General features: G+C 43.3%; 1 protein-coding gene across 10 annotated transcripts in view; it reads left to right on the top strand.

Moving 5' to 3' along the window:
• Nucleotides 1-22116, top strand: part of ERG (ETS transcription factor ERG) — a 278833-nt gene that overhangs the window by 63093 nt on the left and 193624 nt on the right. For 8 of the 10 annotated variants that reach the window (XM_079921908.1, XM_079921907.1, XM_079921913.1 and 5 more), the window contains one exon: nt 16633-16735. The gene's annotated coding sequence lies outside the window, so the exon portion shown is untranslated. Of the gene's footprint in view, nt 1-3194; nt 3375-16632; nt 16736-22116 lie in introns of those variants that run through there. The other 2 variants (XM_079921910.1, XM_079921915.1) reach the window with 2 other exon arrangements.

The following is a 22116-nucleotide window of genomic DNA, read 5'->3' as shown; positions in this document are numbered from 1 at the left end:
TGTAGGTAGAGGTGATGTTTCTGGTTGTCTCTTTGTTCCCTGTAAACCTGACTGCTGTAACCAGAGATGGAAGAAACTAATAGTGACAACATGGGTGTCTCAGAGCCAAGGATTTCCGAGTGGGGCTAGACACATGGACAGGCTGGAATCGCAGGGCTGCCTTTCATTTTCCGTGAACTCTGTCAGAGTTTAGGAATTGCCTGAAATCTCCAATTGACGTCTTGTTGGCTCACCTATAGAAGATACTCAATATTAGTATCTTCTAATACTAATTAGAAGTAAAAACCTCTTGGCATATTTCAGCCGGAAGTGTCTCTTAATTGTTTAATTCTGCGTTCTACTGGCGCTATGATTTCATCCTTATTAAGATTTCTTACTGTTGCATTTCTTGGTCAGATAAAATAGAGCTTCTCCTCCCTGCTCTTCACTCCCTCTTCACTCCTCTGAATAGCAGGGAGGGGTGGTTGATAGGATTCATGACGTCCTACAGTCCTACATGAGACAGGCTGCCACCTAGGGTGGCATCACTCCAGTGTCCCCTTTGGACCCTTCCATCGCTCCCTGGGAGGGCTGCCTTCTGTGAGCAGGGGAGGGGGTCCTCTGTGACACTGCACTGGAGCTGTTCTGTGTCCTGTCCTTCAAGGGGCATTTTTTTTTCTCACCCACCTTTCCCGCCGGCAATATGTGAACCCAACTGGGAACTTTATTTTTTAATTAATTCATTAATTTTTTGTGTGTTTTTCTTGGAAGTGTTCTCTTTTTTAAATTGAAGTGTAGTTGAGTTACAGTGTTTTAGGTGTATAGCAAAGTGATTCATATATATATTCTTTTTCATATTCAATTCCATTATAGGGTATTACAAGACATCGAATATAGTTCCCTGCGCTATACAGTAGGGCCTTGTTGTTTATCTGTTCGATATACAGTAGTGTGTATCCATTAATCACAAATTCCCAGTTTATCCTCACACGCTCTTTCCCCTTCGGTAACCGTAAGTTTGTTTTCTGTGCCTGTGAGTCTGTTTCTGTCTTGTAAACAAGTTCATTTATATCCTTTTTTTAAGGCTCCACATACAAGTGATATCATACGGTATTTGTGTTTCTCTAAACGTTAGTCTGTATATTGGGACATTTCTTCCAGCCACTGGCCTACAGGCAGGTGTTTCTGATTGCGATGTTGTCAGATCGCCTTGATGTACAGGTGTTTCCACTCATTACTTTGCAGTCCCAGGTGAGCCAAAGCCAGGGTGGGATGAATGGGGTGGGGCTTGGAGTGTGGGTCTGTCACTAGCCTGGATCACTCACCCTCTCTAGACCATTCTGCCTCTTGGTGTTTGTCCAGATGTGTCTCACTTTTTGTCGCTGTCCCCGAGGTCGGCCTCCACTCCTCCGTGATTTCACCTCTTCCACCACACCTGTGAGAAGCTGGGCATCTGTATTTCCAATGCGCTGGACTCAGTGAGACGCAGTGCGGGATGAACTTTATTCCCCCCAAACTCATGGTTCAAGTCCAGAGCACGTCTCACCCCCATCCCAGTCTCGTAGATGCCAGACTTTCCCCAGAACTTCCAGGGGCTAAGTAACAGTCTAATTTTCAAGTACTGAGAGGTCTAATCAGTGTAAGTCTGTCTTTCCGTCCATTTAAAGATGCTTTGCGTGTTGAGCCTGTCTCAGAATCAGAAAGACTTCTGGGGCCCCTGTCTCCCAGCACTGTTCTTCTTCTCCCCCTTCTCTGCTGCCCTCTGCCCCTGCTCCTCCAGGGCTGGAGCGGGAAGGGGAGGGTGGCAAGGGGCTCGTGGAAGGCTTGCTTCCCAGGGCATTGTGATTTGTGGAGCTGAGGTCCAAGCACCGGCTGTCTTGCATGGGGCGAGTTGGAAGGTTCCTCAGGGGTCTTGTAGGGACCACAGCTCTCCGTGGCGTGGTTTATGACGCCCTCCTCATAGCTTCTCCACCCCTAGGACACCTCCAGTCGCCTTCTCTCAGGCTTGACGTGCTCCCGGAAGTCTGGCATCCAACTTTCCAAAGGATGCTCAGGCCACTGATGACAACTCAGCTCTCTCCCACCGTGGCCCGTCTACCTACCTGTGTCAGGTGGCTCCAGGCTGCCTCTCTGAGAGATTCTTCCCCTGGAAGTCAGGCACCAGTCCCTCTGCCCCGGCAGCTTGGAACCCTGGGGGTCCCGTGAGGCTCCCCAAATGGTTCTTCTGAAGCTTTGAGCTCTGTGTGTGTGCGTGTGTATGCTTGTGCAATTTCACCATCTAAGTCCGTTTTCCCTTCACCCCTTGGGGTGAGGGAGACACTGCACAGACGCTGGCAACACTCCCGCTAAAGAAATGTGGGGTCTCTGACCTCCCCACTGAGTGTCCCACGTGAGAGCTGTGAGGACCCATGTGCGCTTCTCTCCCTACAACTGTTGGCCCATGGAAATCGCGGGTGGGATCATATTTACAGCACACGGAAATCAGCAGACCCTCCGCGCCCTGACTCTGGATTTTAGAGACGCTCCCTCCCTCCTGTGCATGGGGAAGGGTCAGGCTTCATCCTTGCTGTGCGGGAAGGTCCTGGACCACCCGCTATCAGAGGTCTCATAACTTCATGTGCAGAGCGTTGGTCAGCTGAGATCGGCCTCAATGTACCATGATCATCGGACGCTGTCCATTTGTGCCAGAGTATTTCACACTGAATTAGTGATGTCTAAGGTTTTTCCCCAACTCTAAATCACGCGATGTTTTCATCCTGGTTTTTACCTGACAGTTCTGGTCATTTACTCTGTACCTGTTCAGTTTGCCTGGTTAGCATGGACTCTGGAATGTGCTGCCCTTCTTAGGAGTGGAGGGCTTATTGCCTCAGATGCTGGGAGTGTGGCTGGAAGATGTCTCAGCTGTTGGCCCCCTTTGGGGAGTACCAGCTGCAGATGACGCCCTGCCCAAGGTCATGCCTCCTTCCTGGGGCAGCCAAAGCCTTCTCAGCACAGGGGTACCAGTCAGGTTCTCCAGAGAAGCAGATCCAATAGGATGGATTTAGATACATATGTGTAGATATCTCTCTATATCTGTATCTATGTCTGCGTCTGTATATCTGATTTATATCATCTCTATCTGTTTTTATATCTATTTTAATGAGATTTATTTTAAGGAGTTGGCCCACACAACTGTGAAGCCTGGCAAAATCTATAGGATGGACCAGCAGGTTGGAAACTCAGGCAAGAGATGATGTTCCAGTCTTTTTTTTTTAACTGAAGTATAGTTGATTTACAATATTGTGTTAGTTTCTGGTGTACAACAAAGTGATTCAGTTATATATATATATTTTTTTCTGATTATTTTTCATTATAGGATATTACAAGATATTGACTATAATTGCCTGTGCTATATAGTAAGTCCCTGTCTTGTCTATTTTATGTGTAGCAGGTGTGTATCTGTTAATCCCGTACAGTTAATTTATCCTTCCCCGCCTTTCCCCTTTGGTAACCAGAAGTTTGTTTTCTATGTCTGTGAGTCTGTTTCTGTTTTGTAAATAATTCATTTGTATTATGTTTTAGATTCCACATATGTGATATTATTTCATATTTGTCTTTTTCTGTGTGACTTACTTCACTCAGTATGAAAATCTCCAGGTCTGATGTTCCAGTCTTGATTCTGAAATTTGTGGCTGGCAAGCTGGACACTCAGGCAGGATTTCTCTGTTACAGTCTGGAGGCAGAATCCCTTCTTCTCCCCAAATCTCTTTTTTTCTCTTAAGGCCTTCAGCTGATTGGGTGAGGTCCACCCACATTAGGGAGGGTAACCGGCTTTCCTTAAAGTTAACCGATTGTAGATGTTGACCACATGCTCAAAATGCCATCACAGAAACACCTAGACTAGTGTTTGACCAAACAGCTGGGCACCAGAGCCTAGCCCAGTTGACACATAGACTTAACCACACAGCAGGGGTTAAAGGCCTGGCCCCTTGCCCCTGACTCCCAGCTGTGAAAGGCCAGATCAGCTGCAGAGTACCCCAGGGGCATGTGTGAGGCCTTTCCTAGTGCTGCCTGACAGCTCACCTTTCCCCCCACGTCCACGCCTGCTTCCTCCCCCCTGCATCCACAGGATACACCCTGTCAAATGCCCTCCACCTTTATCTCTGACTCAGGTTTTGCTCCCCTGAGAACCCATCCTGCAAAACCAGTTAATTAGCAAAACTGAGCTACAGGAGTGGATGCCCTGCCTTGCCTGCCCTGGGTGTGTAATTCACGCTCACTGGAAGTGCTCACCTTTAAATGACTTCTGTGACTCCAGTGGACAAAGTATTTAAAATTCACAAGTAGTCCCCCAAAACTCATTGGAACTTCTTCTCCATAAACCATTTTATGCAACTAATTCAATAGTTCACATTTATTGAGCACTTGCTATGTTCCAAGAACTCTTCTAAGCTTTTGAAATATATTAGTTCATTTAATTCCCCCAAAAGACTTATAAGTAGATATTACTATTGTATCCATTTTATAGACATGCAAATGGAGGCACAGAGAGGCTAAGTCACTCACCCAGGGTCACACAGCTTGTCCTTCTCTCACTCAGGAAGGTATAAACACAAAGCGGGGGTAGATGGAAGGGAGGTGATGGGGTTGTCCTGGGTTCAGTCATCCTTCTCAGCACCAAGGGCGGCTGGAATGTTTTCTGGGTCCCAGGTAGACTGAGAGCTGTGAATTGGACTGCGACCAGGGCCTCGTTCTCTGCTTTGCAGGAAAGTTCTCAAGAGTAAGTAGCAGGCTGGTGGTCACAGGGAGAATAAAGAAGACGATGATGTTAATGAGAGCAGCTGAGCTCTCCTCCCAGCCCTGATACATGGGTGTCTGCTCAGCTTCCCTCTGCAAGGTCTCAAGGCTTTCTGTTTGGCTGCCTGTGTTTTTGGTAAATGGGGACGGACACGATGGGGTGGAGAGCGGGTGGTGTGATGTCTGGGTTCACGCCACGTCTGAAACACCAGCGAGGGGAACGCCTCTTGGGAGCATCCCCACTGCCTGAAATGACATTCTTGAGCCTTCCCAAGAAGGCCACAGTGGCTGGGTGAGATTTTAGGAAGTTGATTCAGAGAATGGATGGACAAAACTTAGCATTTCAGAGACAAGCTAAGGAGAAACTGGGAGGCCTTAAGGCAAAGATTGGCTTGCATGTGTCCATACCTGGGGATTTTTGTCTTTGGGGCATGAGTTGGTTCTGAGTGATCAGGGTAACAGCGTGCAGCTCTCCAAGGGGCATCTTCCCACTCATCCTGGGTTTTAACCAAAAGAGGATCATGGATCTCGGGAGGGGGCCCCACGGTGGAAATGACACGTAGAAACGGTTCAGGGATGCTTGCCTCTTTGTCTTTTCTGCCCTCAAACCAGAGTGTGACTTTTCCTCCACGGAAAAGACAGCAAGGTTCACAGACTAAATCGAGGCAGGCTTTGAATCCTGAGTTCCCATCCCTGCTCATCCACTTAGCAGATCTGTGACCTCAACTTCCTTATCAGAGAAACAAGGAGAGTGATAACCGCCTCCCAGGCTCTCAGTACACCAGCCGATGGTTAGTGCCGTAAAGGCTCCACAGTTCGGGTGATGACCGAGGCCATTACTACCACGCAGGGGAATGGCAGCAGCCGTGCTGGGTTAACTGGCTTCTGAGGCATTTCTTACACAAAGCTCAAGTTATTCTATCTGCCATAAAACGAGAAGGGAGAAGGGCCCTCCTTCCTCTTGTTTAGAGAGATAGAGCCAGCCTGGAAGACCTGGTTTCGAGATTGCAAAACCTGGTCACGTTTCAGAGGGTTAGACTGGCAAAGAAAAGTCCAGGTACTTGATAGCTCTTTTCCCAGCAAGAAGGAAAAAAAAGTGATGAATAAACGTTATCATTGTATCTCGTGAATGCTGCAAACAGTAAATTCGGAGAAATTTCAAGTGAGAAGATAATCCCCGAACGGAACAGGGTGTGGGTTCAGCAGGTGGGTGTACGGAGGACGAAGGTCAGGCTCGCCCCGCAGGAGGACGACAAGCCTCTTCCATCTCCCTGTAGCCCCTCCCCCAGCCCCCATCTTAGCCACCCTCCCTGCCCTGGGAAACTCTGTTATTGCTCTGCGGCCCCGAGAGAGTCCAAGCCCAGTCCCTGCCTGGACCAAGCCCTGGAGCTCCTGTTCACCTTGCCCAGCTTCATGGGTTGGGGCCTGAGGATGAAATTTTTCATCCTTGGGACTGGAACAGAATGCCCCACCTTCATCAAGACCTCACTTTCCCATTTTCCATCCTTTCTCCTTCTCTCTCCCCCTCCTTTTCCGTGTCCAATGGGCCCCCAGGTCTTGGCATCTCCCCTCCCCTCCATCCTGCCTCCTTGCTCCTTGGCTGGGCCGCCTTCACTCCTGGCTGGACCATGGTAGCATTTCCCTCCCTGCAGTCAGCTGCCTTGGGAATCTTCCCAAAAGCCTCTTTGGGAAACTCCATTCTACAGGTGCTCAAAAGTCCCCAGCTGCTGTTTTCAGAGCAAGGGCCACACTTCCTAGCCTGTGCTTTGAGGCTCTCTCAGTGGCTCCGCCTGGCCACACAAGCCTTCCTGGTCCAGCCACGGTGCCCACCATCCCACCCTTGGGCTCTCCCGCTCTCCTGCTTTTCTGGAACATCTGCCTGAAGGACTGGCCCAGCTTCTCTCCACACCCTCTGTCTGACGCCTTTGTCCTGCTTTGAAAAGCCCTCCTTGACCACCTCAGGTGATGGCAAAAATGATTTGGTTGTTGTTACGCTGTTTCACAGAGACTTTTACTCACATGCAGAGGTGGCTGCCTTGTGCCCCCTTTATAGGCTCGTGTTCTGCAGTCCTGTTGTACTTGATGGCCTGCGGCACTTATTCCTTCTTCCCGGGCTGCCCTCCTCTCTCATGTCTGTATAACATTCTTCCTCTTTTTCATCATCTGATTTAAATCCTACCACCCAAAGCTGAAGCTCCCTCTTCCTCTTCCCCAAGCTGTCCCAGTGCATCTTATCGAAGCTGCTGTGTTGCCCCTTATTCTGTATCATAAAACATTAGGCCACACGCTGACTCTCCCGCAAGGCATGAGAGACACACCTTGGAACTTTTGCATCCTCCCTCACCCCTGGACACAGCTCTTTGCATGATGTCATCAGTTAATACTTATAGAAGGACTTGCTAATGATGTATTTCATGGAAGATTCTGTACGGATGGAATGCAGAGCTGTACAGCCGGAGGCACATTGTAAACTTTGCCTCCTGGGTACAGTAAGTTCCCTACATAGGCACCTCCAAGTTGCAGACTTTCAGAGATGTGAACGTGCGTTCACCCATCCAATCACGTAAGTTGGTTCACGTGTCTGGCGTACGTTGTCATGTGCATGCATCCTCTACAAGTGGTTGTACTTTATTGGACAGTACTGTATAGAGTACAGTAGTACAGTATCTTTATTTCAAGCCCAGGATGTCCAGAAGCAAGCGTAAAAGCAGCAGTAATGTAGCTGGTACTGCTAGGAAGCGCCAAGCGATTATGATGGAAACAGAAAGGAAAATAATTGAGAGAGTGGAGTGAGACCAAAAGATGGTAGACGTCGCTTGTCCTTATAACTTGAAACGTTCAACCATCGGCGCGATCTTAAAGAACAAGATCATGGAACATGTGAAGTCTGCTGTGCTGATGATGTTGACAGTGATATCGGAGAAGCGTGGAAAAGTGATGGAGGAGATGGAGAAACTTCTCAGTGTGTGGATGCAGGGTCAGCATCAGCGTCAAGTCCCGCTCAGCTTAATGCTGATTCAAGAGAAAGCTAAAAGCCTTTATGAAGACTTGAAGAAGAAACACGGCGAAGAATCAGAGGGAACATCTTTGAGTGCCAGCCATGGCTGATTTCATCGGTTCAAGGCTGGAGCCAACTTTCACAACGTACAACTGGCGAGGTAGCGAGTGCAGATAGGGTAGCTGCCTGGGAATTTCCTGAATTCTCTTTGTCCTAGAGAAAGAACAAAGGGAGACAAGAGGAGAACAATAATTGAAGGACCAGAGAGATTCACGATGCAGGAAATGGCAAGGAGATTTTCTTTACTTGAGAAGGCACTGTTCGTTTTTGAGGCACAGGGCCCGAACGTGGAACAGTACACAGAGGTTGCAGCAGCCGTTCAGAATGCAGTCCAGTGCTATCGTGTCATCTATGATGAGAAAAAAGAGCTACTACCCAGACATCACTGGATTGTTCTTTCAAGAGAGTAGACAGAATTGAATCCAGCAAGGAACCAGAACCTGTGCCATCAGCGTCAGGCGTGAGTGAAACTGCAGCTTGCCCTCCGTCTCCTGTTGCTGATGACCCTTCAGCTCTACCATCTCCCACCTCCTCTCCCTCCTCCAGTCAGTAACTCTTCTTGCCTGTTCACTCGATGCCAGCCCCTGGATGCCAGCTGTTGTACTGTACTACTGTACTTTTCAAGGTACTGTACTGTAAGATTAAAAATGTTTTCTTTATGGTTTTTTTTTTTGCGTATTATTTGTGTGAAAAGTATCATAAACCTGTTACAGTGCAGTACTATATAGCCGATTGTGTTAATTGGGTCCCTAGGCTAACTTTGTTGGACTTAACGAACAAATTGGACTTACGAACGCGCTCTCAGAATGGAACTCATTCGTGTGTAGAGGACTTACACTGTATCAGCGAAGGGCGTTTGTGGTGAGGCTCGTGATTTCTATTTAAATATATAAGAAGAGTGAAAAATCTTTATTTCCAGATTGTGTCCAGTACAAGTGAGACAGTTTTGATGCAGTTCTCTTAAACTAATCAAAATCAGCAGAAATGGAAAAGCTGATTTCAGTGCTCCTGCGGTGAAAACCCCATCACCAGGGAGGCCAAAGTGTTTCAGCCAAGCTAGTGGACACAGAACTACTTTCAGGATGAGTTCAAGGTTCTTTGAAATGCCTCACTCTTAAAGAGCACAAGGAAACCTTTTCCAGTTAATATTCTGTAAGTATTTGGCAGTTGGTTTGTTTTTTAAAGGCAGATAATGTAGAGAATTATCTGCATTATTGGAGAGCCTAAGAATTTTTTCTTTCTGCCTTTAGGCCAGTTGATTTTCCTTAGGAAAAGCTTCTAACTCTCCTGACTTGCCTCTTCATACTGTATTCAAAATAAACACATTAGAGGGATGCTGAAAGAAGAATTTCATCTGAAAGAGATGCTCTGTGATATTCTCTGGGTCCCTTACGTAGGATATCGCTATTAATTTAAGTTATTTTCATTTTTGCTCTGTTACAGATCTTGCTGCTCAGGAATTTTGCATTTATAATATTGAGATGGTAATACAATATTGATTAATTTAACTAGCAGTTAGTTATTTTATATGCATCCTCTAAAGCAGTTAGGCATTAACAATGTTTTACTTTTTTCTGCCCAGTGTTGGTAATTTAAAAATATGAAACAGGGCTTCCCTGGTGGCGCAGTGGTTGAGAATCCGCCTGCCGATTCAGGGGACATGGGTTCGTGGCCCGGTCCGGGAAGATCCCACATGCCGCAGAGGGGCTGGGCCCGTGAGCCATGGCCGCTGAGCCTGCGCGTCCGGAGCCTGTGCTCCACAACGGGAGAGGCCACAACAGTGAGAGGCCCGCGTACCAAAAAAACAAACAAAAAAACCCAAAAAAACAAAATATAAAAATAAAAATATGAAACAGACCTCGTTGTTTGCATAGATGGCTGTTGAAGCAGTTGCTGTCTGTAAGATGTGACCTTGTGATGACATCAAGACAACATTCATTTTGAAGGCCAAATTCGCTTCTAAAACAGACTTTGGGATTCTGTTCTCAAAGATATATTTTGTTTGATGAACTTTCTTAGAAATACATCATGTCCCTTTAATCTGTGGCCTGCTTGTCAGTTGTCTGCCGTTATGAAATGACTAAATATTTATGTTTTTCCAGTTGAGCTTAGGGAAAAAACACAACTCTGGTAAATGTGTTTCCTTTAACAGAAGGCTCAGTGTAAAACGGGAGAGAAGTAGTATTTATAGTTGTTTTCCCTTTTCTGGATGTCACCCGCCTTTCAAACGCAGCCTGTTTTCTTTCAAATGTCTCTTTTTTACTGGGGACCTCGAGGCAGACCATGGACCCCAGACCGAGGGGCTGTGGAGCCGTTTGGTGGCTGTGCGTCTTGTCCTGGTGGAAGGCGGCGGCCACCCCCCTGCCTCTGCCATCAGCCCCATCAGCTTGAATGCTTTCACATGCGCATGACGAGGCCAAGAAGGAGAGAAAGACCCAGTGTCCCTTCCTCCAAGGACATCACAGGCTCGTAAGGCGCGTTAATGTCCAGGTTCGTTTTGCTCTCTCCTTGGAAAAAGAATAAGGGAAGAAGCATGAAGGATGGAGGTTGACTTAAGGCTGTGAATGGCAGAAAGGCTGACCCTAAGGAACAAAATGAAATGAAACCAAACAACCACAAAACAAAACAAAACAAAACAAAACTGACAGGCAGCCTCCAGGCGTGGCCATGCATGGCACAGACTTGATTCCTGAAGACTCTTGCCATTTTCTTTCAGCAGAACTGCTCTGGTATATTTTTTACCACGTTTCTCTACGACGGAGAGTCGGTGGACCCCCTCTGGGGAATTTGAAAAGCTGCCAGGAATTGCCTCGCTGAGTTCTGAGAGTGGATAAGTCAGCACAGTGATTTACAAGTGGAAAGGTACCCACGTGTGCGCACGAACGATGTCAAGTTGAGGGATGGTAACGATGAACAGCATACGACGTTTTGGGTTCTAAGCAGGTTCAAGAGGCAGAAGAGCTGATGTGGATGCGATTTCAGAGCACTGCCGTGTTTTCTAGCTCTGGAACGCCATCTCCCTCGTTTCTGCCCTACCTACAAGTGACATGTCTCAGGGACTCAGCTACTGGCAGAGCAGCTGCTTTGGTTGGTCTTCACAGATTTCCTCACCATCACCTCTTAACTTAACAGTAATTTCGGGGCCTTTTTTCTCTGCTTGGCTTCTGGAGCACAGGTGTGCCAGGGCTGGCACCTCGGACTTACTAGAAAGATGGCCCATATCTCTATTCAACTCTGTACTCAGGGACTTCTGTTAGTTTCTTGAAATTGCCCAGGATAGGGATAGTTACTCCACAAGAATTGCCAAATGCTTCAAATCAGAGGATTTCCCCTGGAGAGCCGGTTGCTAAACATTTAGTAACACACCACTTCTGAGACACTGGCGTCCCTTCCACCCGCCAGAGCTGACATTATGGCCTGGCCTTTCCTCTGTGTCTTCAAGACTGGACTGTCCCTGATCCTCTGTCTCTAGAATCTGTCTCTGCTACTACACCTTTCCCTTTATCCCACCTATAAACGTACCTGCTTTTCTCATCCTTAAGAAACCAGCTAGACAAATAAGATAAACCTTCTTCTAATTGCATCGTAAACTTCTTGAGGGCAGGACTGAGTCTTGTGCACTCTTGCATTCCTAGCTGCTGGCCATTTCTGACACACAGTAGGCATGCAACAAATGTTGGGTGAGTGAACACGTGTTTCTTTTTTTCTTAAACTGCTTTCCCCTTTTCTCTCTTTGTTGCTTAGTGCCTTTCATGAATAGCCTATGTTGACCTTCTTATATCCTCCCAACCTTCCACTAGCAAACCTTTGGAAACTGGCAATATTATTGGAGGTCACCCAGAGGTTCTGACTTGCCGAATCCAATACCTTTTTGTCAACTTGTGTGGTTGGTTGATTGAATTTCTCATTCGTTTTCAGCTCTCTGGAGATCGACGCTGTGAACTGTTTCTGCCTTACTGAATGTCCTTCCTTGGCCTCCAGGACTTGGGTCCTTTCTAGATTTTTCCTGATTCTCTGACTGCTCCTCCCTGTGTTCTTCGTTGTCCAGTTTTCTTCCTTCAGTCTCTCCAATAGTTCAGGTGCTCTGCTCAATTGGGTTCTGCCTGCATACCTCCGTTGTGGGAGTTATTCTGCAGCTGAGGGTCAAGCGTGGTAATGGGGGAGTTGGTATTTGTGATTGTTCCTTTACAACCTTGTCTTTCCCACTAGACTCTCAACTCATGGCAGAGCCCACCTCTAGTTAGTGCTTAACTCAGTGATGGCACCTGGAGGAAACTGACTTAGTGGATGTTGGATAGATGGATGGATGATGGATGATGGATGGATAGATTGTTGGATGGATGGATGGATGATGGATGGATGGATGGATGATGGATGGATAGATGGATGGATGGATGGATGGATGGATAGATGGATGGATGGATGGGTGGATGGGTGGATGATGGATGGATGGATGGATGATGGATGGGTAGATGGATGGATGGATGGATGGGTGGATGATGGATGGATGGATGGATGATGGGTGGGTAGATGGATGGATGGATGGATGGATGGACGATGGATGAATTGATGGATGGATAGATTGATGGATCATGGATGGATGGATGATGGATAATGGGTGATGGATGAATGAATGGAGGAACAGTTGAGTGAATGAATGGATTTGAAGGGTAGGTTGAACTTAGATTGTGGAAAGAAACAAGTATCAACATAACTTCTTAATTATAGAGACAAGTCATTCAACATTTCTGAACTGTGTTCTGAGAGTAAAAGACACTCTACAGTGTGCCTCTCCTGCGTACTTTTTCACTTTCATACCTTTGCTCATCTCTCTCCTCTACCTTATATACTCTCCTCCCTGTTCCCATCTATTGAATACTAAGTGCCTATGGTATACTCACTCCTATGAAGAGGCATTGCCATTCCGTGAGGCTAGATGGAATTGCCACCTCTTTTGTACTTCTCTTATGACCCTCACCACATTCTGCCTCCAATCAGTCATTTAACCAGAAGTGTAATCCCCCCATCAAATCCTTTGTTTACTGAGGGCACCATTCTGTGTCACCTCTAGTACCTGGACACTCAATACATATATAGACTGAGATAGATCACTTATCTTGATAATAGTTATTTGTTTCTCAAGTCTTAAGAGATAATGTTATAAGTAGGAAGATTCATGGGCTGGGCTAATTTCCAGCAGATCATTTTATTTAAAAAATTAGAACAGAAAAGTGTATCCAGCATGTCTGTTTGAGTTGGACACAGATAATAAAAGAGAGGAAGGTGGCTCTTTTGAACATAGACACTGTAGTCTATAGGATGCTTCGTGTCTTCAGGGTTGATTAATCCTGCCGTCCCCCACCCAAAGCAGAATCTCAGGGGACTGCCTTCATTTTTTCCCCTGACATCGCAGCATATTGGTTTTGTCCTCAGGTCCCCACCTCTCATGGTTCTGAGATGGCTGTCACAGTTCCAACTGTCCCCAAGACAGGACAATATCACATGACCTTTCTTTGTCAGCCAAGAGACTTTCTCCAGAAGTCCTCTTGTTATGTCCCCCAGGGTTGAATTGGCCAAAATGATATCACATGCTCATCCCTAAACCAATCAGTGGCAAGAGGAATGGGTGCCCAATGATCAGATTTGCCCCTGAAGTTGGGGCAGGGTCAGCCTTTGCCAGGGCATGTCGGGGGGCTGGGCTACATACCCAAGCAAAGTTGGGTTTCCTTTCTCAGGAGAAGGGGGCAGCCAGTGTGTCCGCTGCCTTTGCTACCTGTGGGGAGGGGGCTATAAACAGATGAGCGGGCTCACAGTTCACCATGACTGTCCCCGGTGCCGCTGCTGGGAATGAAGCCTTTCCACAAAAGACGGCTGTTGTTCACTCAAGGTCCGGGGTGTTTTCTGTCGAGAAGGCAGCAGCTCTCTAGGACATCTAGTTTTCCATCTTCCCAGTAGCTGACCTCAGCTTATGAAACATTCACTGTTGCTGACACAGGTGGCCAGGAAAATCTGTGCGTAGGGAGTGGCTTCTTGTCTGTGTGTTTATGGAACGAGGACGTTGCATGTCCCTGGACATACGATGCCTTGTGTCTCTTCTCTTGGCACTGCCACAAACACTGTCTCCTTGGACTCGCACCATCCCTGTCTAACCCATGGCTTGCAGATGGGCAGACTGAGGTGGAGAGCGGTCTGCTGGCCGCTGGTGGTCAGCACCAACCTGGCCCTGAGCCCAGTCTCTCTGTGCACCGCGACTGCTTTGCAAATTAAACTTGCCCTTGAGATGCTCAGGTGTGTTTAACTTTGACCACTCCCAGTGAGAATTTGCCAATGATCACGATCACATGTGTTCTCCTACTGCGTAGATCAGGGGGCTCATTGGATCCAGGGGTGACAGGGTTCAGAGCACTTGACCTTGGCAGGGCTGGGCACCATGTTCTTCATCCTGTGCTTTCTGCAGGACCGAGGGCTGTTCAGCTGGCTTGAGCAGTTTGCTCTCATACCAAGGTTCTCAAATGGCTGTGTTTTTTGACTTCTTGAGTCTGGTTTGCATAATTTTCTGACTTTTCTGCTTTGATTGGGCCGGTTGTTACCTCACGCGGCTGGTAGCGTGCCTTTTCTCTGGCAAAGCTTCTCTCTCCCTAGACTTCGTGACATCTTTTTGGATCCTTTGTGGGCTTCTCAGCTGCATTACGGATAATTTACGTTGTCAGATAAATGCCCTCTGGATAGATGAAATATTAATAACATTATAACGCTAATTTAAAAATACCCATTGCACATATTTAATAGAATCTTCTCTGGCCTTTGCTCTTGTCTTTAAATCAGGTCCAATGATATTCAATCATAAATCAAGTGTTTCTTTTGGCATAGAAGAGGTTTGGGCACGAAAACATACTATAGGATGACACAGTATAGGAAATTTTAGCCCAGGCTTTTAAAACCCATGTTCCCTTTGCAGCAATTGGAAACTAAATACTATTTTAACCACTTGTCCGTGGAAAGCATTTAACCAAATAATAGTCAATATTGGCTTTTGGATTTAGAGAAAAAGAAATTTGGAAACACCTTAATTAACTCAAGATCTGTGTGGCCATGCGAAGCATGACCTAATTCACTGCTGTCCCCTCCTTTCCTGCTGAGCAGCCTGTCTCTGAGCATGGGAGGCCCCATGGTTCCTTGAGGCTGGACGCTTATCCCACATCACTGTGAAGAAAACACTTTGCAAACGTGTTTAGGATTATACAATCATTATTATGTAGTTCTTCTCTGATTATCCAGATGAATATTCTTGGTTCTGAAAATTTGGAAAATGCCCATGATTATAAAGAAGAAAATAAGACTCCCCAGAAATCACATTGGAAACCCAAAGACCACTTCCAGTAGCGACTTCCTGCACTTTCTTAGAGCCTTCCTCCTCTTTCTATCTCCCCTCTTGTTTTTTTTTTTAATTTTTATTGGAGTCTAGTTGATTTACAATGTTGTTAGTTTCTGCTGTACAGCAAAGTGACTCAGTTATACATATACATATATCCACTCTTTTTTTTAAGATTCTTTTCCCATATAGGCCATTACAGAGCATTGAGTAGAGTTCCCTGTGCTATACAGTAAGTCCTTATTAGTTATCTATTTTATATATAGTAGTGTGTGTATGTCAACCTTAGTCTCCCAGTTTATCCCTCCCCTTATCCCCTGTAGAAAACAAACCGTAAGTTTGTTTTCTACATCTGTGACTCTACTTCTGTTTTGTAACTAAGTTCATTTGTACCCTTTTTCCTCTCTTGTTTTTTCATCCATCTGTTTTCTGTTTATGATATTGGAATCAGACTATATATATGGTTTGTATCCTAATTTTCCACCAAGAATTTGGATTTTCCATATCCTACCGAACCCTTTGCCCCACCAGTTGGGCAATTTGGTTTAAATATCTTGATGCCCAGGCCTGCAGCCTTCAGGTGGAGTTGGCTGGGGCCTCTTGGGTGGAGTGGGAGTCTCAGTTGGTCTGTGGAACCATTTATAAATAATATTGTCCATTGCAAATATTGATTTTGATGCAATACTTAAGGATTTTCTAACTTGAAAATATTTTTGACTGAAAAAGCTGCCGTTTGCAATTAGTCATGTTGTGAGGATTTTGTTAAATGTACTAAATATTTTGGGATTGGATATTTGATTTGTAAACTTGCATAAGCACAGAAATTCCTATATCTCCAAAAAAAAAAAAAAAAACCCAGAGAGATTGGATGTTAGAGCTGCACCGACAGGCATATTCTGAGGAAGATTTTTTATTTTTATTTTTTTAATATGGTAGTTCTCTAATCTCTTAAAAAAAATATGGATCCTTGTGGCATCTACAAATTAAAAAGACTGTTTGTTTCCTGGGACTAAAACAGTTGTTTAATTACAGTTCTCAGGATGTTGAATAAACCCCATTACTCTTTGTTTTGAGTAGACAAAAGTGCTAAAGTAATGATCTGGGGAAACCATTATTACTAAAGCTGTGGGCTGTGAGGAAAGGAAAACACTTTCAAAATATTTTCTTTGCAAAAGTATACGTGGTCTTCAGTATATCCATTCAGGCTTGGCCCTCATTTCATTCCTAATTTTTGCTTTGTAATGCTGAACTTCCCTGGGAGAAATGTTGCCCCATCTCCCTCCCTCACTTTTTTTTTTTTTAAAGTAAGAATTTTAAGTGCATTCCCCTTTTAGGATATTTTAAAGTAATGTTTCAGAAACAGGATTTGTCACTAAATGTATAGTCGATCCTTGGTTTTAATATTTGGGAAAAAACCAGGGCTTAATATATTGAAATTCTCTTTCAGGTTGTTCCAAGATCTTTGAAGACCCAGGAAAAAGCCGTGTTGACCAAAAGGAAGACAAATGACTCACAGAGAGAAAAGATGGGGGAGCCAAGGGCAATTAAAGGTAAAACAACAAAACCCAGAAAACCCTACCTTTCCTAGTCAAGAAATTTTAGAAAAATGTGAATGTAAATATTTTATATCTTCAGTATTTGATATTTGTGGTTCCAGACCTCCAAAGACCTTTTCTTTGGTCCTTTGGTGTACTTAGAGGACTTATATTGGTTCCATTGATTCTCCTGCACAAATAAGATGCCCCTCGCCCAGTACTACCTATTCCTGCCTTCAACACTGTAGAGTTTTTTTTTAAGAGAAAAAACCCCCGTAAAAATCAGTGGGGGGAATCTTATTTCACAGGTGTCTTAAGACTCTCAACTATTTAAATAAACAAAAACTGGATATTACAGATCATGTATGATGTTTCATTTATGCAGCATAGAATAGCAATGACTTAGTGGAGCTACACTGAGGAAAGAAACCTTGGCTATACATCAATGGCTAAATGAATGTATAGTTAGCTATATTTAGAGTTTAGTAAGTTCTTCATGCATCATTTTATTGTATTTTTTTTTTTAGGTGGGAGAATTTTATTTTATTAAAAAATTTTTAAAATTTTTTAACATCTTTATTGGAGTCTTAATTGCTTTACAATGGTGTGTTAGTTTCTGCTTTATAACAAAGTGAATCAGCTATACATATATATATATCCCCATATCTCCTCCCTCTTGTGTCTCCCTCCCACCCTCCCTATCCCACCCCTCTAGGTGGTCACAAAGCACCGAGCTGATCTCCCTGTGCTATGCGGCTGCTTCCCACTAGCCATCTATTTTACATTTGGTAGTCTATGTATGTCCATGCCACTCTCTCACTTCATCGCAGCTTCCCCTTACCCATCCCCGTGTCCTCAAGGCCATTCTCTATGCCTGCGTCTTTATTCCTGTCCTGCCCCTAGGTTCTTCATAACCATTTTTTTTTTTTAGATTCCATATATTTGTGTTAGCATTCAGTATTTGCTTTTCTCTTTCTGACTTACTTCACTCTGTATGACAGACTCTAGGTCCATCCACCTCACTACAAATAACTCAATTTCGTTTCTTTTTATGGCTGAGTAATATTCCATTGTATATATGTGCCACATCTTCTTTATCTATTCATCTGTCACTGGACACTTAGGTTGCTTCCATGTCCTGGCTATTGTAAATAGAGGTGCAAAGAACATTGTGGTGCATGATTCTTTTTGAATTATGGTTTTCTCAGGGTATATGCCCAGTAGTGAGATTGCTGGGTCGTATAGTAGTTCTATTTTTAGTTTTTAAAGGAACCTCCATACTGTTCTCCATAGTGGCTGTATCAATTTACATTCCACCAACAGTGCAAGAGGGTTCCCTTTTCTTCACACCCTCTCCAGCATTTATTGTTTGTAGATTTTTTGATGATGGCCATTCTGACTAGTATCAATGAGGTGATACCTCATTGTACTTTTGATTTTCATTTCTCTACTGATCAGTGATGTTGACCATCCTTTCATGTGTTTGTTGGCAGTCTGTATATCTTCTTTGGAGAAATGTCTCTTTAGGTCTTCTGCCGATTTTTGGTTTGGGTTGTTTGTTTTTTTGATTTTGAGCTACATGAGCTACTTGTATATTTTTGAGATTTATCCTTTGTCAGTTGCTTCCTTTGCAAATATTTTCTCCCATTCTGAGGGTTGTCTTTTCATCTTGCTTATAGTTTCCTTTGCTGTGCAAAAGCATTTAAGTTTCATTAGGTCCCATTTGTTAATTTTTGTTTCTATTTCCATTTCTCTAGGAGGTGGGTCAAAAAGGATGTTGCTGTGATTTATGTCATAGAGTGTTCTGCCTATGTTTTCCTATAAGAGTTTTAGAGTGTCTGGCCTTACATTTAGGCCTTTAATCCATTTGGAGTTTATTTTTGTGTACAGTGTTAGGGAGTATTCTAATTTCATTCTTTTACATATAGCTGTCCAGTTTTCCCAGCACCACTTATAGAAGAGGCTGTCTTTTCTCCATTGTATATTCTTGTCTCCTTTATCAGAGGTAAGGTGACCATATGTGCGTGGGTTTATCTCTGGGCTTTCTATCCTGTTCCATTGATCTATAGTTCTGTTTTTGTGCCAGTACCATACTGTCTTGATTACAGTAGCTTTATAGTATAGTCTGAAGTCAGGGAATGTGATTCCTCCAGCTCTGCTTTTCTTTCTCAAGGTTGCTTTTGCTTTTTGGGTTCTTTTGTGTTTCCATACAAATTGAGAAATTTTTTGTTCTAGATCTGTGAAAAAAGCCATTGGTAGTTTGATAGGGATTACATTGAATCTGTAGATTGCTATGGGTAGTATAGTCATTTTCACAATGTTGATTCTTCCAATCCAAGAACATGGTATATCTCTCCATCTGTTTGTATCATCTTTAATTTCTTTCATCAGTGTCTTATAGTTTTCTGCATACAGGTCTTTTGTCTCCTTACGTAGGTTTATTCATAGGTATTTTAATCTTTTTGTTGCAGTGGTAAATGGGAGTGTTTCCTTAACTTCTCTTTCAGATTTTTCATCATTAGTGTATAGGAATTCAAGAGATTTCTGTGCCCTAATTTTGTATCCTGCTACTCTACCAAATTCACTGATTAGCTCTAGTAGTTTCCTGGCAGCTTCTTTAGGATTCTCTATGTATAATATCATGTCACCTGCAAACAGTGACATTTTTACATCTTTCCGATTTGGATTCCTTTTATTGCTTTTCTTCTATGATTGCCATGGCTAAAACTTCCAAAACTATGTTGAATAATAGTGGTGAGAGTGGGCAACCTTGTCTTGTTCCTGATCTTAGCGGAAATGGTTTCAGTTTTTCACCATTAAAAATGATGTTGGCTCTGGGTTTGTCATATATGCTCTTTATTATGTTGAAGAAAGTTCCCTCAATGCCTACTTTCTGCAGGGTTTTTATCATAAATGGGTGTTGAATTTTGTCGAAAGCTTTTTCTCCATGTATTGAGATGATCATATGGTTTTTATCCTTCCATTTGTTAATATGGTGTATCACATTGCTTGGTTTGCGTATATTGAAGAATCCTTGCATTCCTGGGATAAACCCCACTTGATCATGGTGTATGATCCTTTTAATGTGCTGTTGGATTCTTTTTACTAGTTTTTTGTTGAGGATTTTTGCATCTATGTTCAGCAGTGATACTGGCCTGTAGTTTTCTTTCTTTGTGACATATTTGTCTGGTTTTGGTGTCAGGGTGATGGTGGCCTCGTAGAATGAGTTTGGGAGTGTTCCTCCCTCTGCTTTATTTTGGAAGAGTTTGAGAAGGATAGGTTTTAGCTCTTCTCTAAATGTTTGATAGCATTCGCCTGTGAAGCCATCTGGTCCTGGGCTTTTGTTTGTTGGAAGATTTTTAATCACAGTCTCAAATTCAGTACTTGTGATTGGTCTGTTTATATTTTCTATTTCTTCCTGGTTCAGTCTCGGAAGGTTGTGCTTTTCTAAGAATTTGTCCATTTCTTCTAGGTTGTCCATTTTATTGTCATAGAGTTGCTTGTAGTAATCTCTCATGATCCCTTGTATTTCTACAGTGTCAGTTGTTACTCCTTTTTCATTTCTAATTCTATTGATTTGACACTTCTCCCTTTTTTCCTTGATGATTCTGGCTAATGGTTTATCAATTTTGTTTATCTTTTAGTTTTATTGATCTTTGCTATCTTTTCCTTCATTTCTTTTTCATTTATTTCTGATTTGATCTTTATGATTTCTTTCCTTCTGCTCACTTTGGTGTTTTTTTGTTCTTCTCTCTATAATTGCTTTAGGTGTAAGGTGAGGTTGTTTATTTGAGATGTTTCTTGTTCCTGAGGTTGGATTGTATTGCCATAAACTTCCCTATTAGAACTGTTTTGGGTTGTCGTGTTTTCATTGTCATTTGTTTCTAGGTATTTTTTGATTTCCTCTTTGATTTCTTCAGTGATCTCTTGGTTATTAAATAGTATATTGTTTAGCCTCCCTGTGTTTGTATTTTTTACAGATTTTTTACTGTAATTGATATCTAGTCTCATAGCATTGTGTTCGGAAAAGATACTTGATATGATTTCAATTTTCTTAAATTTACCAAGGCTTGAGTTGTGACCCAAGATATGATCTGTCCTGGAGAATGTTCCATGAGCACTTGAGAAGAAAGTGTATTCTGTTGTTTTTGGATGGAATGTCCTATAAATATCAATGAAGTCCATCTTGTTTAATGTATCATTTAAAGCTTGTGTTTCCTTATTTATTTTCATTTTGGATGATCTGTCCATGGGTGAAAGTGGGGTGTTAAAGTCCCCTACTATGATTGTGTTACTGTTGATTTTCCCTTTTATGGCTGTTAGCATTTGCCTTATGTATTGAGGTGCTCCTATGTTCAGTGTATAAATATTTACAATTGTTATATCTTCTTCTTGGATTGATCCCTTGATTATTATGTAGTGTCCTTCTTTGTCTCTTGTAATAGTCTTTATTTTAAAGTCCCTTTTTTCTGATATGAGAATTGCTACACCAGCTTTCTTTTGATTTCCATTTGCATGGAGTATCTTTTTCCATCCCCTTATTTTCAGTCTGTATGTGTCCCCAGGTCTGAAGTGGGTCTCTTATAGACAGCATATATACAGGTCTTGTTTCTGTATCCATTCACCCAGCCTATGTCTTTTGGTTGGAGCATTTAATCCATTTACATTTAAGGTAATTATCGATATGTATGTTCCTATTACCATTTTCTTAATTGTTTTGGGTTTGTTTTTGTAGGTCCTTTTCTTCTCTTGTGTTTCCCACTTAGAGAAGTTCCTTTAGCATTTGTTGTAGAGCTGGTTTGGTGGTGCTGAATTCTCTTAGCTTTTGCTTGTCTGTAAAGGTTTTAATTTCTCCATCGAATCTGAATGAGATCCTTGCTGGGTAGAGTAATCTTGGTTGTAGTTTCTTCCCTTTAATCATGTTAAATATGTCCTGCCACTCCCTTCTGGCTTGCAGAGTTTCTGCTGAGAGATCAGCTGTTAACCTTATGGGGATTCCCTTGTGTGTTATTTGTTGTTTTTCCCTTGCTGCTTTTAATATTTGTTCTTTGTATTTAATTTTTGATAGTTTGATTAATATGTGTCTTGGCGCGTTTCTCCTTGGATTTATCCTGTATGAGACTCTCTGTGCTTCGTGGACTTGATTAAATATTTCCTTTCCCATGTTAGGGAAGTTTTCAACTATAATCTCTTCAAATATTTTTTCAGTCCTTTTCTTTTTCTTCTGGGACCACTATAATTCGAATGTTGGTGTGTTTAATTTTGCCCCAGAGGTCTCTGAGACTGTCGTCAATTCTTTTCATTCTTTTTTCTTTATTCTGCTCTGCAATAGTCATTTCCACTATTTTATCTTCCAGGTCACTTATCTGTTCTTCTGCCTAAGTTGTTCTGCTATT

The sequence above is a fragment of the Stenella coeruleoalba genome (assembly GCF_951394435.1).
Source record: "Stenella coeruleoalba genome assembly, chromosome: 5".
NCBI lineage: Eukaryota > Metazoa > Chordata > Mammalia > Artiodactyla > Delphinidae > Stenella > Stenella coeruleoalba.
Note: the sequence above shows the minus strand (reverse complement) of the source record. Positions and strands in the feature narration are given on the sequence as shown.